Below are 12,608 nucleotides of genomic sequence, written 5' to 3'. Positions count from 1 at the left end.
CTTCAATCCATAAAGTGCTTTCAAAAGATAGTAGACATGTTCTGGAAAATTTGGATCTTCAAAACCAGGAGGTTGACTGACATAGACTTCCTCCTCTAAATCTCCATTCAGAAAGGCACTTTTGACATCCATTTGATAGACCTTGAAATTGGCATGGGCTGCATAGGCTAAGAAGATCCTGATGGCTTCAAGTCTTGCAACAGGAGCAAATGTTTCATCAAAATCTATTCCTTCTTGTTGACAATAGCCCTTAGCAACCAATCTAGCTTTGTTCCTGACTACTATGCCATTTTCATCCATCTTGTTTCTGAATACCCATTTGGTGTCTATTAGATTCTTTCCTTTAGGCTTGGGCACCAGTTTCCATACATTATTCCTTTTAAATTGGTTTAGCTCCTCCTGCATAGCTAAAATCCAATCAGGATCCAACAAAGCTTCTTCTACCTTCTTTGGTTCTTCCTTGGAAAGAAAGCTGTTGTATAGACATTCTTCTTGAGTTGCTCTCCTAGTTTGAACTCTAGAAGAAACATCACCAATTATGAGCTCAAAGGGGTGATCTTTTGTCCATTTTCTTTGTTGAGGTAGATTAGCTCTAGATGAAGAGGCCTCTTTGTTATCTTGATGTGTGATTGAGTTTTGATTGTTAGAAATTCCCCCTGAGTTTGTGGATCTTTGATTTGAGAAAGGGGAACTTTCTATAAGTGATTTATCCTGACTTCCTGCTCCTTTTGATAACCCGACGGATGGTGAATTTTGAGTATCGACTGATGAAGCTGGTTGTCTCCCGACAGATAATGCAGATTGCCTCCCGACGGATGAAGCATTATGCAACTCGACAGATGTTGAGTTTTGTGCTTCATTGGTAGTAGATTTTTCTGCATTATCCTTTCATATTGTTTCTTGATCACTTTCATCATCACTGTCACCACTAACCATCTCCACATTATCGAATTTGAGGCTCTCATGATAATCTCCATCTTGAAGTCCTTCAATCTTTTTATCATCAAACACAATATGTATTGATTCCACAATAATGTTGGTTCTTAGATTGTAGACTCTATATGCTTTACAAATAAAATATCCAACAAAAATTCCTTCATCTGCTTTAGCATCAAACTTCCCATTTTTATCAGTTTGATTTCTTAGAATATAGCATTTGCAGCCAAAGACATGAAGAAAATTTAGAGTTGGCTTCTTGTTATTGAACAATTGATAGGGAGTCATGCATCTTGCTTGATTAACCAGAGAAATATTCTGAGTGTCGTATGCAGTATTTATAGCTTCAGCCCAGAAATATGTTGGCAGTTTAGATTCTTCAAGCATTGTCCTTGCAGCTTCAATAAGTGATCTGTTCTTCCTTTCCACTACTCCATTCTGTTGTGGAGTTCTTGTTGCTGAAAACTCATGCAAAATCCCATTTTCCTCACAGAATGCTCTCATGACTGAATTCTTGAACTCAGTTCCATTGTCACTCCTAATTCTTCTAACCTTGAAATCAGGATGATTATTGACTTGCCTTATATGATTGATGATGATTTCACTAGCCTCATCTTTAGACTTTAGGAAATATGTCCAAGAGAACTTTAAAAAATCATCTACAATTACTAGACAAAATCTTTTCCTTGAGATGGCACATTGACTGGTCCAAACAAATCCATGTGTAGCAGTTACAAAGGTTCTTCAATTGTTGAATCAAGTTTCTTCCTGAATGATGCTTTAATCTGCTTCCCTTTTTGACAGGTATCATACAGTCCATCCTTAGAAAACTCCACTAGAGGAATGCCTCTAACCAGTTCTTTCTTTACTAGCTCATTCATGGTCTTGAAATTTAAATGGGATAGCTTCTTGTGCCATAGCCAACTTTCATCCTGACTTGCTTTACTGAGAAGACAAGTAACAGATTCTGCATTAGATGAGTTGAAATCAGCTAGGTACACATTTCCTTTTCTCACACCAGTGAGAACCACTTTGTTGCTTCTTTTGTTAGTCACAACACAGGCTTCTGAGTTGAAGGTTACTGAGTTGCCTTTATCACAAAGTTGGCTGATGCTCAACAAGTTGTGTTTGAGACCATCCACTAAGGCAACTTCCTCAATGATGACATTGTCCTTTGAAATCAAGCCATATCCCACATTATAACCCTTGCTGTCATCTCCAAAAGTAATAGTTGGGCCAGCTCTCTCCTTGAACTCTATGAGCAGGGTAGAATCACCAGTCATGTGTCTTGAACAATCACTATCCAAGTACCAAAGATTCTTTCTGTTTCCCTGCACACATCAAAATCAAATCAAGTTGATTTTGGTACCCCAAGTTTCCTTGGGTCCTGCCTTGTTACCTTTCTTTTTTTGTTTCTTAGGTTTTACCTCATTTGACTTGAGGATATCAGATTCATCCTTAGTCATTTGAGTTGGGCCTTTGAAACCATTCATTGGAACATAATTATCATGCATATTATAATCAACAGGGAATGACATGCTATTAGTAAACATGTTATTCCAGTAAGGCATGCTAAATGGCATTTGTGGCATACTAAATGCAGCATAATAAGGATTAGGTGCAAATGGCATATTAGCAAACTGTGCATTCATATTATCTGTAGACATAGCATTCATATGCATGGGAGGCATGGCATTCATGTTAGGAAAGTGAGGTGGCACAAATATGGAAGTAGGCATGGCAGATTTGCAATTAACAGACAAATGGTTTACACTACCACACTTGACACAGATTTTTCTAGGAGCATATTTATCAAATGTGTAGTTATTGTGTTTGTTAATCCCTACTTTACCATTTCTATTATTTTTCTTTTTAGACTCTGTTTTCACCTCAATCTTTTCAAGTCTGTCACTTAACTGTTTGATAGTCATGTGACCAACATTAGCCTTTTTCCCTTTCTTAACTTGACTCGATTCTCCTGGACCAAATTTCTTGGAAACAGATCCTTACTTTTCATTCAACTTAACAAGTCTGGCTTTACTGATAGGCTTGCTTACAGCCGATGGATGAGGATTTTCATCAGTCGACGGATAACCCTTTTTGTTATCCGACGGATGACCCTCATCATCCGTCGAGTCTACATCTATTAGCACTCCATCCACCAAATTTGGTTCTAGTTTCTCCTTGTTCTTTTTCCAGGCTGCATCACAAAAGGACTCAATTCATTGAACTTTGGTGATTTAAGCATGGACATCTCTAGATGTTTTCCATGCCTTAATCACCTCATGTTCTCGCTCGAGCTGCTTCTTCAAAATTTCTTCTTTCTTCAAGGACTCAGTTAATTCCTCCTTGGCAATCTTACACTCAATTCTTAATTTTTCAAAATCAATGAACTGAGACTCTAGCACATTATTTCTCTCACTCAAAAACAAATTGTTTTCTTTGATTTTAGCATTTTCTTTAGTAAGAGACTTAAGTGTAACACGCAAATGATATAACTCTGTCGACATGTCATTTATAGCATCATTACACTCAGCTTTAGATAAATGTGCAAGGTTTGTAGTAATTACCTGATTACTTGAAGAACTTGTTTCTGTTTCATCAGACTTGGCCATTAGGGCTAGATTGACATAGCTGACATCTTCATCTTCATCCAGACCATCTGCTGCCCAGTTGTTTTCTTGTGTAATGAAATCCCTTTCCTTTTGTTTGAGCAGCTCAAAGTATTCCTGCTTATAATCCACAAGCTCAAACTTTTTCTTGCTAGAATATGACTTTCTACATTCACTGGAAAAGTGCCCTGCCAAGCCACATTTGAAACATTTGAATTTTGATTTATCCACCATGTTTCTATTTGGCTTGGCTGCTCTAAAGCTCTTTTTGAACTTGAGCTTGGAAAATCTTCTAGAAAGAAATGCTAAATGTTCATCAATGTCTTCCATGTCATCTTGGCTCAAAGAATCTTCACTTTCCACTGCAAGCCCCTTGCCCTTGCTTTCACGGACCCTTGAAGTTGACTCAACAGCTTCCATCTTCATCTCCTTCTCTTTCTCTAGATCAGCAACTAGTGCAATGGCCCCTCCTTTCTTCTTTCCTCTCTCCATCCTCTCATCTTGCTCTATTTCAAGCTCATAAGTTTTCAGGATGCCATGCAGTCTCTTAAAAGTAAATTCCTTATAATCGTGTGAGTTTCTCAATGAGACTGTCATTGGTTTTCATTCCTTTGGTAGAGATATAAGGAATTTCAGATTGGAGTCTTTTGTCTGATAGACCCTTCCATGCAACTTTAGAGCATTTAGCAGTTTTTGAAACCTACTAAAAATGTCAGTGAGAGACTCACTTACTTCATTATGAAATGCTCATATTGTTGAATCAGTAGCTGCATCTTGTTTTCTCTAACTTGCTCAGTGCCATCACAGATGATCAGTATTGTATCCCAAACATCCTAGGCAGTTTTGCAGTTGATAATGTTGTCAAACATATCACCATCAACCCCATTAAACAGGATATTCATGGCCTTTTTATCCTTCCTGACTTGTTCAATATCAGAATCAGACCATTCATGCCTTGGTTTGGGGACAGAGGGCTCAATTCCAGTTGCAGTTCTCATTGGTACATGAGGACCTCTTTCTATGCAGTCCGCATAGACCTCATCTTGAGAAAACAAATGAAGATGCATCTTTACCTTTCAATGATGGTAATTATCTTTATCCAGAAAAAGATTCTTGACTCCAACATCCTTCTTGTTCATATTGCTGTATTGTTTTGATCTTTAAACTCTTTGTTCTGCAAGAGCTTGCTCTGATACCAATTGTTAGTCCCTTAACAATGTAACAAGAATTACAAAATGGGGGTTTAATGGAATTCTTGAAACTTTTTCTTGAATAAAAATGTTCTAACTCAAATATATATATAAGTGTGAATTGATTAGCAGAATGTGGAATAGTTACTTGAAATGAATCAAAACACAAGTAATTAAAAACAAGAGTCTTTAAAAACTTTCTGGTGGATTTGAATGATTCCACCAGAGATATATAATATATATCGAGAGAACTCTGTGTGCAAAAAGCTCACAGCTGCTTACAAAATGATAACAACTAAGAATGAGAGAAATGCTAAGAATACAGCTTATAAATGTTTCTCTCTTTCTATCTGAGTTTCTTAGTTCCTTAGTTTTTATTCTATTTGCAGCTTCTTGGTTTATATATCACCACGATTATAAAGCAATAAGACAAGATAATAAAACAAAAACTATCAAGTATAATACAATGCTACTTCATTACTCTATTCCAGCATCTTTGAATATCTTCATAATAGCATGGAAATGGCAATGCTTCTTTGTTCTCGAAAACTCAATTGAATAGGCTACCACATTCCATTTGCATATACTCGACGCATGTGACTGTGTTGTCACTGTCAACATATATTTGAATTCTTTATCCGTCGGGTTTATGATTATCCGTCGAGTTAATGATCATCCGTCGGGTTGTTGATCATCCGTCGAATTCAATTTTGTTTATCCGTCGGATAGCAATCTAGCACTTGACTTCATTTTATTTATGCAGAATTACAAGACATCATTTATGTACAATTAATCAACATATTCTGCATATCTAGTTACAGTCAACATGACTTAGGTACCACTACAGATTCTAAACAATGTGTATGCAGAAATGTGCTACAGACTTATTGTTACATAAGCTACTCACTCGATGGATAATAAGTCATCATCCGTCGGGACTAAAATGAGTTATCCGTCGGGACTATAATCCTTATCCGTCGAGTGCTACATTTTCATTAAGTAAAATCTACCAAGGTGTTTTGTTCATGAAATCATCAAGTACACAACATATACACAACAAGCCTGTTAAGCAGGATTTTGAGAACAAAGAAGCATTACCACTTCCATGCAAATGTGAAGATGTTCAAGATGCTGGATAGAGTAATGTAGCACCATAATATTAGACTAGATTCATTTTGTTTTATTGTCTTGTCTTATTATCATGTAACTTGGTGATGTATAAACTGTTATGGCAAAAACATGCGCTAATATTCACGCAAGTATACGCGTTCGCAAGTAGTATAAGATATAAATCAGATTCGTTCCCACAGAGACTGGTTTAGATTAAGTTCAATTTATGCACCTACGAAACAATGTATGGTTATCGCTCAATGCTAAGACAAATAACAAATTGGCTTTTGATTAAACTAAGAGATTATACTAAATAGCATTAACTCAGAGAATTGAGGTTAAATTACTTATATAAGACAAACATGGGATTCTAACTTCACTAAATACTTCATTTAATAGCCTTTTTGTTCTTAACCTTAGCATATAATGGTGATGACACTAATAAGATAACACAAAACTAGTACACGCCAACTTTCGTTGTACGAATACCCTACTACCAAGCATCCACAAAAGAGATAGAATTAAATAGACACCAATTATGCTTAGTCCTTATATGTCTATAAGAATTGAAAACATAATGGTTTAATGCGCAAGTTATCTATGGTGATTACGTAGGGCAAGTAAGATGGTAAAAATTACCGATGAATCATGCATAACCAATACATGAACCTATGCTAGCATGGCAAGTTCTAAACCTATTACCACACTATCGCTTCAATAGAGATTAACACGCTATCTTATATGTTAGCTACGCATATAAGATGAATAAGCACAACCAATACTAGGATATCAATCAATTACCACATCAATCAATTACCACATACGAAGGTATCGAAATAATTGAAGTAAAGAAATCCATAAATAAATCCGTTAGAACCCCATGATAATGATTAGTTCATAACTGAACTCATCATCACCATGGGTTCCAATGAAAGCATGATAATAAACAATATAAGAGTACTAGGGTTCAAAGACAAATCGAAAACAAGCATCTTAGTATCGCCTAAATCAAAGAAAATAAAAGTCTTCTTCTCCGTAGCCTTCTCGTGCTCTCTAGGTCTTTTTATTGATCTCCCATGTCTCCTTCTTGTTGAAAACGTCATTTTATTGGTATATATAGGCTTCTGGTCATTCTGGGCTTCCAGACTCTCAAAATCAGACTGGAATCAGGATTCTGTGAAAACGACCTAGCACGGCCGCGCGCTATCCCAGCGCGGGCGCGCTCTGTTTCCGTGGTTCCAACGCGGTCGCCCCTCTTCACAGTGTGGGCGCGCCACACTTCTGTTGTTTCAGTGCGGCCGCCCCGCTTCCCAGCGCGGGCGCGCCGTGCTTCTGGATTTTTTCTTCAATTTCTTCTTTTGCTTGTAAGTTGAGTTCCGCTTATCAGAATTCGACGATTCAATAGTCCATGCGAAGCTCTCGAGATCCTATAAAAATTGGTAATAGCCTTGACTTTAGATTCTTGGCTCTTTTTAGCATGTATTAGAAAAAAGCTCCATTCATCCTCCAACTACTGCCTGAGAAGCAAAAACACAAAACACATCAAAAATACCAACAACTTAAGTCCAAAACACCAAGTTAAGCCTGAAATGAAGCGTTCCAAGTAGATATAAAATCCACTTATCACACCCCCAAACTTGAATCGATGCTTGTCCTCAAGCATAAATAGACTCAAATCTATAAAACAAACCTAATGCATGAATGAAACTACATGAATGCAACTAAATGATAATGCAATCGATTACCTCAGAATAACCATAACCAAATGAATAAGCCGATGCCTCTAAGAATGCAATGACTCAAAACAGAGTTCGAATAAATCTCATAAATCAACTCACAAACCAGAACGTGTGTGTGTGGATGCTTAACGAATATACTCGCGAAACTAGATCAATAACCATAACTTATCTTTCATCGAAACAATCACAAGTTTACAAATACAATAGATAATAAACGCATAATGACTCGTAACACCTCCTTCCTACTAGATTTACACAAGGATTCACGCTATTATTGAATACATAACAAAGATGCTTATTTGACTGTGCAATGAATGAGGTCTCAAAAGACTTATGCAATAATACCCATGTAGCGGGCGTTAGGTTAGCAAATCCCAGACTATAAAAACCTTAGGTCACTAGGCATAAATTCCCCTAGAACTTAATAACTCGAGTATTAAAGAACTCAATCTTGATCAATTATGCATAAACACATACTTTTTTCTTTTCTTTTTTCTTTTTTCTTTTTATTCTTTTTTTCAACAATTTCTGAATGAGTGTGTTTCGCTCCCATCTCATTCAACCCTAGACTACTCATAAAATTATGAGCCTGCTACTAGCCATTTGAAGCCTAGCCTTACAACAACTAGCAATGAAATCCTGCTTTTCTCCAGTTTAAAAATTAGTGCTTTTACGTCATTACGAGAATATCACAAATTCTAAATATAATCAAGTGATTAAATCTCAACAACAAACAAGTATGATCATGATCTAGATCAAAAGCAACCCTATAAGACTTTGTGAAAATATTTATTTCTGGCATGCAAATCAATTCATTAGAACTTAAATATCCCTTTATTCGTCATCACTACACTCACATCAACATCAATCAATCAATCAGAAATAGCTTAACTTAAGGGATCATGTTATATGCATGCAAATGCAACTATATGGACTCTCATAATAACACGAACAAAAATGCAAACAAATATGTCCTAAATGAACAATCATGCAAAAATATGAATGAACTACAACTAATAATGCAATATGAATCTATATGAATCTATATGGACACACACAAACTAATCCTTACACACACACAAACTAATCCTTACATTATCACCCCCAAACTTAAAATTTTCATTGTCCTCATTGAAGGTAATAATAAGGATTTCAGGCATACCTAGTCGTCAGAAAGATCACCCTCCTCGGTTAGAGGATCAGGTGGCCAATCAACCTCGACACCAGTCTCAGAAAATAGTACCGAGAGCGTGTGTCAAATCTTCAGCAAAACATCGATGGATGTCACACATGGCCTCAATACGCCGAATCAACCTTCTATACTGCGCATCACCAAGACCAAACCTATCAACTATCTGTGGTGCACAAGAGGGACCATCTGTAAACACGGGAGAAACTAGCCGGTCACCTAAGAATGCATAACTCAAGTAATCAGGCAGTGGGTCGAGCTCACGTGTGGGAGCTTCTTCAATAAATGGTTGAAAACGCTCGTGATAAATTTTCAGCTCTGCTAACCCAAGAGAATCGAATGGCATATCCAACTTCCTCTTCCACGGAGGTGCATTCAAAACCTGTAATTGCTCTGCCCCTTCTTTGTCATCAATAACTTATTTCCCCATTAAGGATCTCTCTAAGGTATCTGACTTTGGCAATTGCTCAAGTTCCAAATTTACTACAGAGTCGACCCACTCTACTTTAAAGCACTCCTCTTTGGGTGTGGGTAACTTAATTTCCTTGAACACATTAAAAGTGACCTTTTGATCGTGAACCTTCATCATAAGCTCTCCTTTTTGCACATCGATCATAGTTCGGCCAGTCGCTAAGAATGGTCTTCCCAAAATAATGGGAATCTTCTTATCCTCCTCAAAGTCAAGAATTACAAAGTCAGCAGGGAAGATGAGTTTATCCACCTTGACCAAGACATCCTCCACTATACCACGTGAATAGCGATGGAACAGTCAGCTAGTTACAATGACAGGTATGTTGGTTTCGGATCAGGCAGACCAAGCTTTTTGAAGATAGACAAGGGCATCAGATTGATGCTAGCTCCCAAGTCACGTAAACACTTGTCGAAAGACAAGTTCTTGATGGTGCAAGGAATAGTGAAGCTTCCAGGATCTGTAAGCTTTGGAGGCAACTTCTGTTGCAACACATGATTACATTCCTCCGTAAGAGCAACGGTCTCTAAGTCATCGAGCTTCACTTTCTGAGAGAGAATACTTTCATAAACCTCGCATAGCTAGGCATCTGTTCAAGTACTTTAGTGAATGGTATGTTGATGTGAAGTTTCTTGAACACCTCCAGAAACTTAGCAAATTGCTTATCCAACTTCTGCTTCTACAGCCTCTTAGGAAAAGGAGGTGGAGGATAGACCTGTTTCTCCCCTGTATTACCCTCAGGAGGAGTGTGTTCCATAGTTTTCTTCCTTGATTCCACTTCTGCTTCCTTCTGCACATCTTTTTCAGCCACAACTACATTTTCTGAACTTGAGATTTTTCAGGGCTTGCAACCTTCCCAGAACTCAATATAACTGCCTTAACCTGCTCTTCTGCTTCCCTCTTATTTGGAACTTCCGTATCACTAGAAAGCGTTCCTGGTAGTCGATTCAATAAGGCGTTAGCAATTTGTCCTATCTGGTTCTCCAGATTCTGGATAGAAATAGCCTGGCTTTGGCATATAAGAGCCTGGTTTTTGCACATAAGCCTCAACTCATCCAATTCAGATTTTTCATTCGAAGATAGACCTGCATCATGAGTTTGTTGTTGAAGTTGGAGTTGTTGTCTTGGTGCAAATTGTTGCTGAAAACCCGGAGGATTGAATTGATTGGATCCAAACTGCTGATAAGGCTGTTGTACCACATTCTGATTGTCGCTCCAGCTGAAGTTAGCATGATTCCGGTTGTCAGGATGATAAGTGTCTAGAACTGGTTGCTACGATCTCTGAAAGTTGCTCACAAACTGAGCTGATTCACTAGATATAGCGCATTGCTCCGTCGCATGCAAACCTGCACACATCTCACAAACTGTGGTTATCTGATTAACACCATAGTTAGCCAGAGAATTGATCTTCATAGAAAACACCTTTAGTTGAGCAGTGATAGCCGTAGCTATATCCACTTCAATAACTCCTGCTACCTTGCCCTGTGGTTATATCTGGATTGGATACTGATATTCATTAGCAGCCATCAATTCAATTAGATCATAAGCTTCCTCATAGCTCTTTGCCCATAATGCTCCACCTAATGCTGCATCGAGCATGGGTCTTGACTATGCTCCCAAACCATTATAGAAGCACTTGATGATCATCCAATCAGGCATTCTATGATGAGGACATTTCCTAAGCATCTCCTTGTAGTGCTCCCAGGCTTCACATAGAGTTTCTCCCGATTGCTGCGCAAATTGAGTAATAACATTCCTGATTGCAGCTGTCTTCGCCATAGGGAAGAATTTAGTGAGAAACTTTTGAGCAAGATCTTCCCAAGTAGTAATCGAACCAGCTGGTAGAGAGTTTAACTAGCTCTTAGCCTTGTCCCTCAGAGAGAATGGGAATAGTCTTAGCTTCACAACATCTTCAGAAACACCGTTGAACTTGAAGGTGTCGCATATCTCAATAAAATCCCTAATGTGCATATTGGGATCTTCCGTTGAAGAACCCCACAACTGGATTGAATTCTGCACCCATTGAATTATGCCAGGCTTGATCTCAAAAGTATTAGCTATGATAGATGGCCTGACAATGCTAGATTAAATTTCATTGATCTTGGGTTGAGAAAAATCCATCAAGGCTTTCGTTCATGCTGCTGAATCTCCCATTGTAATGAGTAACTGAAACACAAACAAATAAAATGTGAAAGTAAAAGAATCCGAGTCAGTGAACTTTAACGACCACTGATGACAAGCACATAAACTAAAAAATTAACAACACTGAGTCCCCGGCAGCGGCGCCAAAAACTTGTTAGGGCGAAAACACGCGCTAATATTTATGCAAGTATATGCATTCGCATGTAGTATAAGATATAAATTAGATTCATTCCAACAGAGACTGGTTTAGGTTAAGTTCAATTTATACACCTATGCAACAATGTATGGTTATCGCTCAATGCTAAGACAAATAACAAATTGGCTTTTGATTAAACTAAGAGATTATACTAAATAACATTAACTAAGAGAATTGAGGTTGAATTACTATATATGACAAACATGGGATCCTAACTTCATTAAATACTTCATTCAATAGCCTTTTTGTTCTTAACCTTAGTATGTAATGGTGATGACACTAATCAGATAACACGAAACTAGTACACGCCAACTTTCGTTGTACGAATACCCTACTACCAAGCTTCCACAAAAGAGATAGAAGTTGAATAGACACCAATTATGCTTAGTCCTTATATGTCTATAAGAATTGAAAATATAACGGTTTAATGTGCAAGTTATCTATCGTGATTACATAGGGCAAGTAAGATGGTTAAAATTACCTACAAATCATGCATAACAAATACATGAACTTATGCTAGCATGGTAAGTTCTAAACCTCTATATTCACTTCACTTCAATAGAGATTAACACGCTATCTTATATGTTAGCTACGCATATAAGACGAATAAGCACAACCAATACTAGGATATCAATCAATCACCACATACTAAGGTCTCGAAATAATTTAACTAAAGAAATCCATAAATAAATCCGTTAAAACTCCATGATAACGATTAGTTCATAACTGAACTCATCATCACCATGGATTCTTATTGCTCAACCATTAAAACAAAAGTCTTCTGGGCTTCTTATTGCTCTCCCATGTCTCCTTCTTGTTAAAACAAAAGTCTTCTTCTCCATAGCCTTCTCGTGCTCTCTAGGTCTTCTTATTGCTCTCCCATGTCTCCTTCTTGTTAAAAACATCTTTTTATTGGTATATATAGGCTTCTGGTCATTCTGGTCTTCCAAACTCTCAAAATCAGACTGGAATTAGGATTCTGTGAAAATGACTTGGCGCGACCGCGCACAAGTATGCGCGTTCGC

The 12,608-nt window shown here is 37.6% G+C and overlaps 1 non-coding gene across 1 annotated transcript; it reads left to right on the top strand.

Moving 5' to 3' along the window:
* The first annotated feature begins 10,902 nt into the window (after window positions 1-10,902).
* LOC141722889 (small nucleolar RNA R71) lies at window positions 10,903-11,007 on the top strand. Its single transcript, XR_012575887.1, has one exon. It is a non-coding gene; the product is annotated as a small nucleolar RNA R71 (small nucleolar RNA).
* Window positions 11,008-12,608: the final 1,601 nt, after the last annotated feature.

The sequence above is a fragment of the Apium graveolens genome, chromosome 4, assembly GCF_009905375.1.
Source record: "Apium graveolens cultivar Ventura chromosome 4, ASM990537v1, whole genome shotgun sequence".
NCBI lineage: Eukaryota > Viridiplantae > Streptophyta > Magnoliopsida > Apiales > Apiaceae > Apium > Apium graveolens.
Note: the sequence above shows the minus strand (reverse complement) of the source record. Positions and strands in the feature narration are given on the sequence as shown.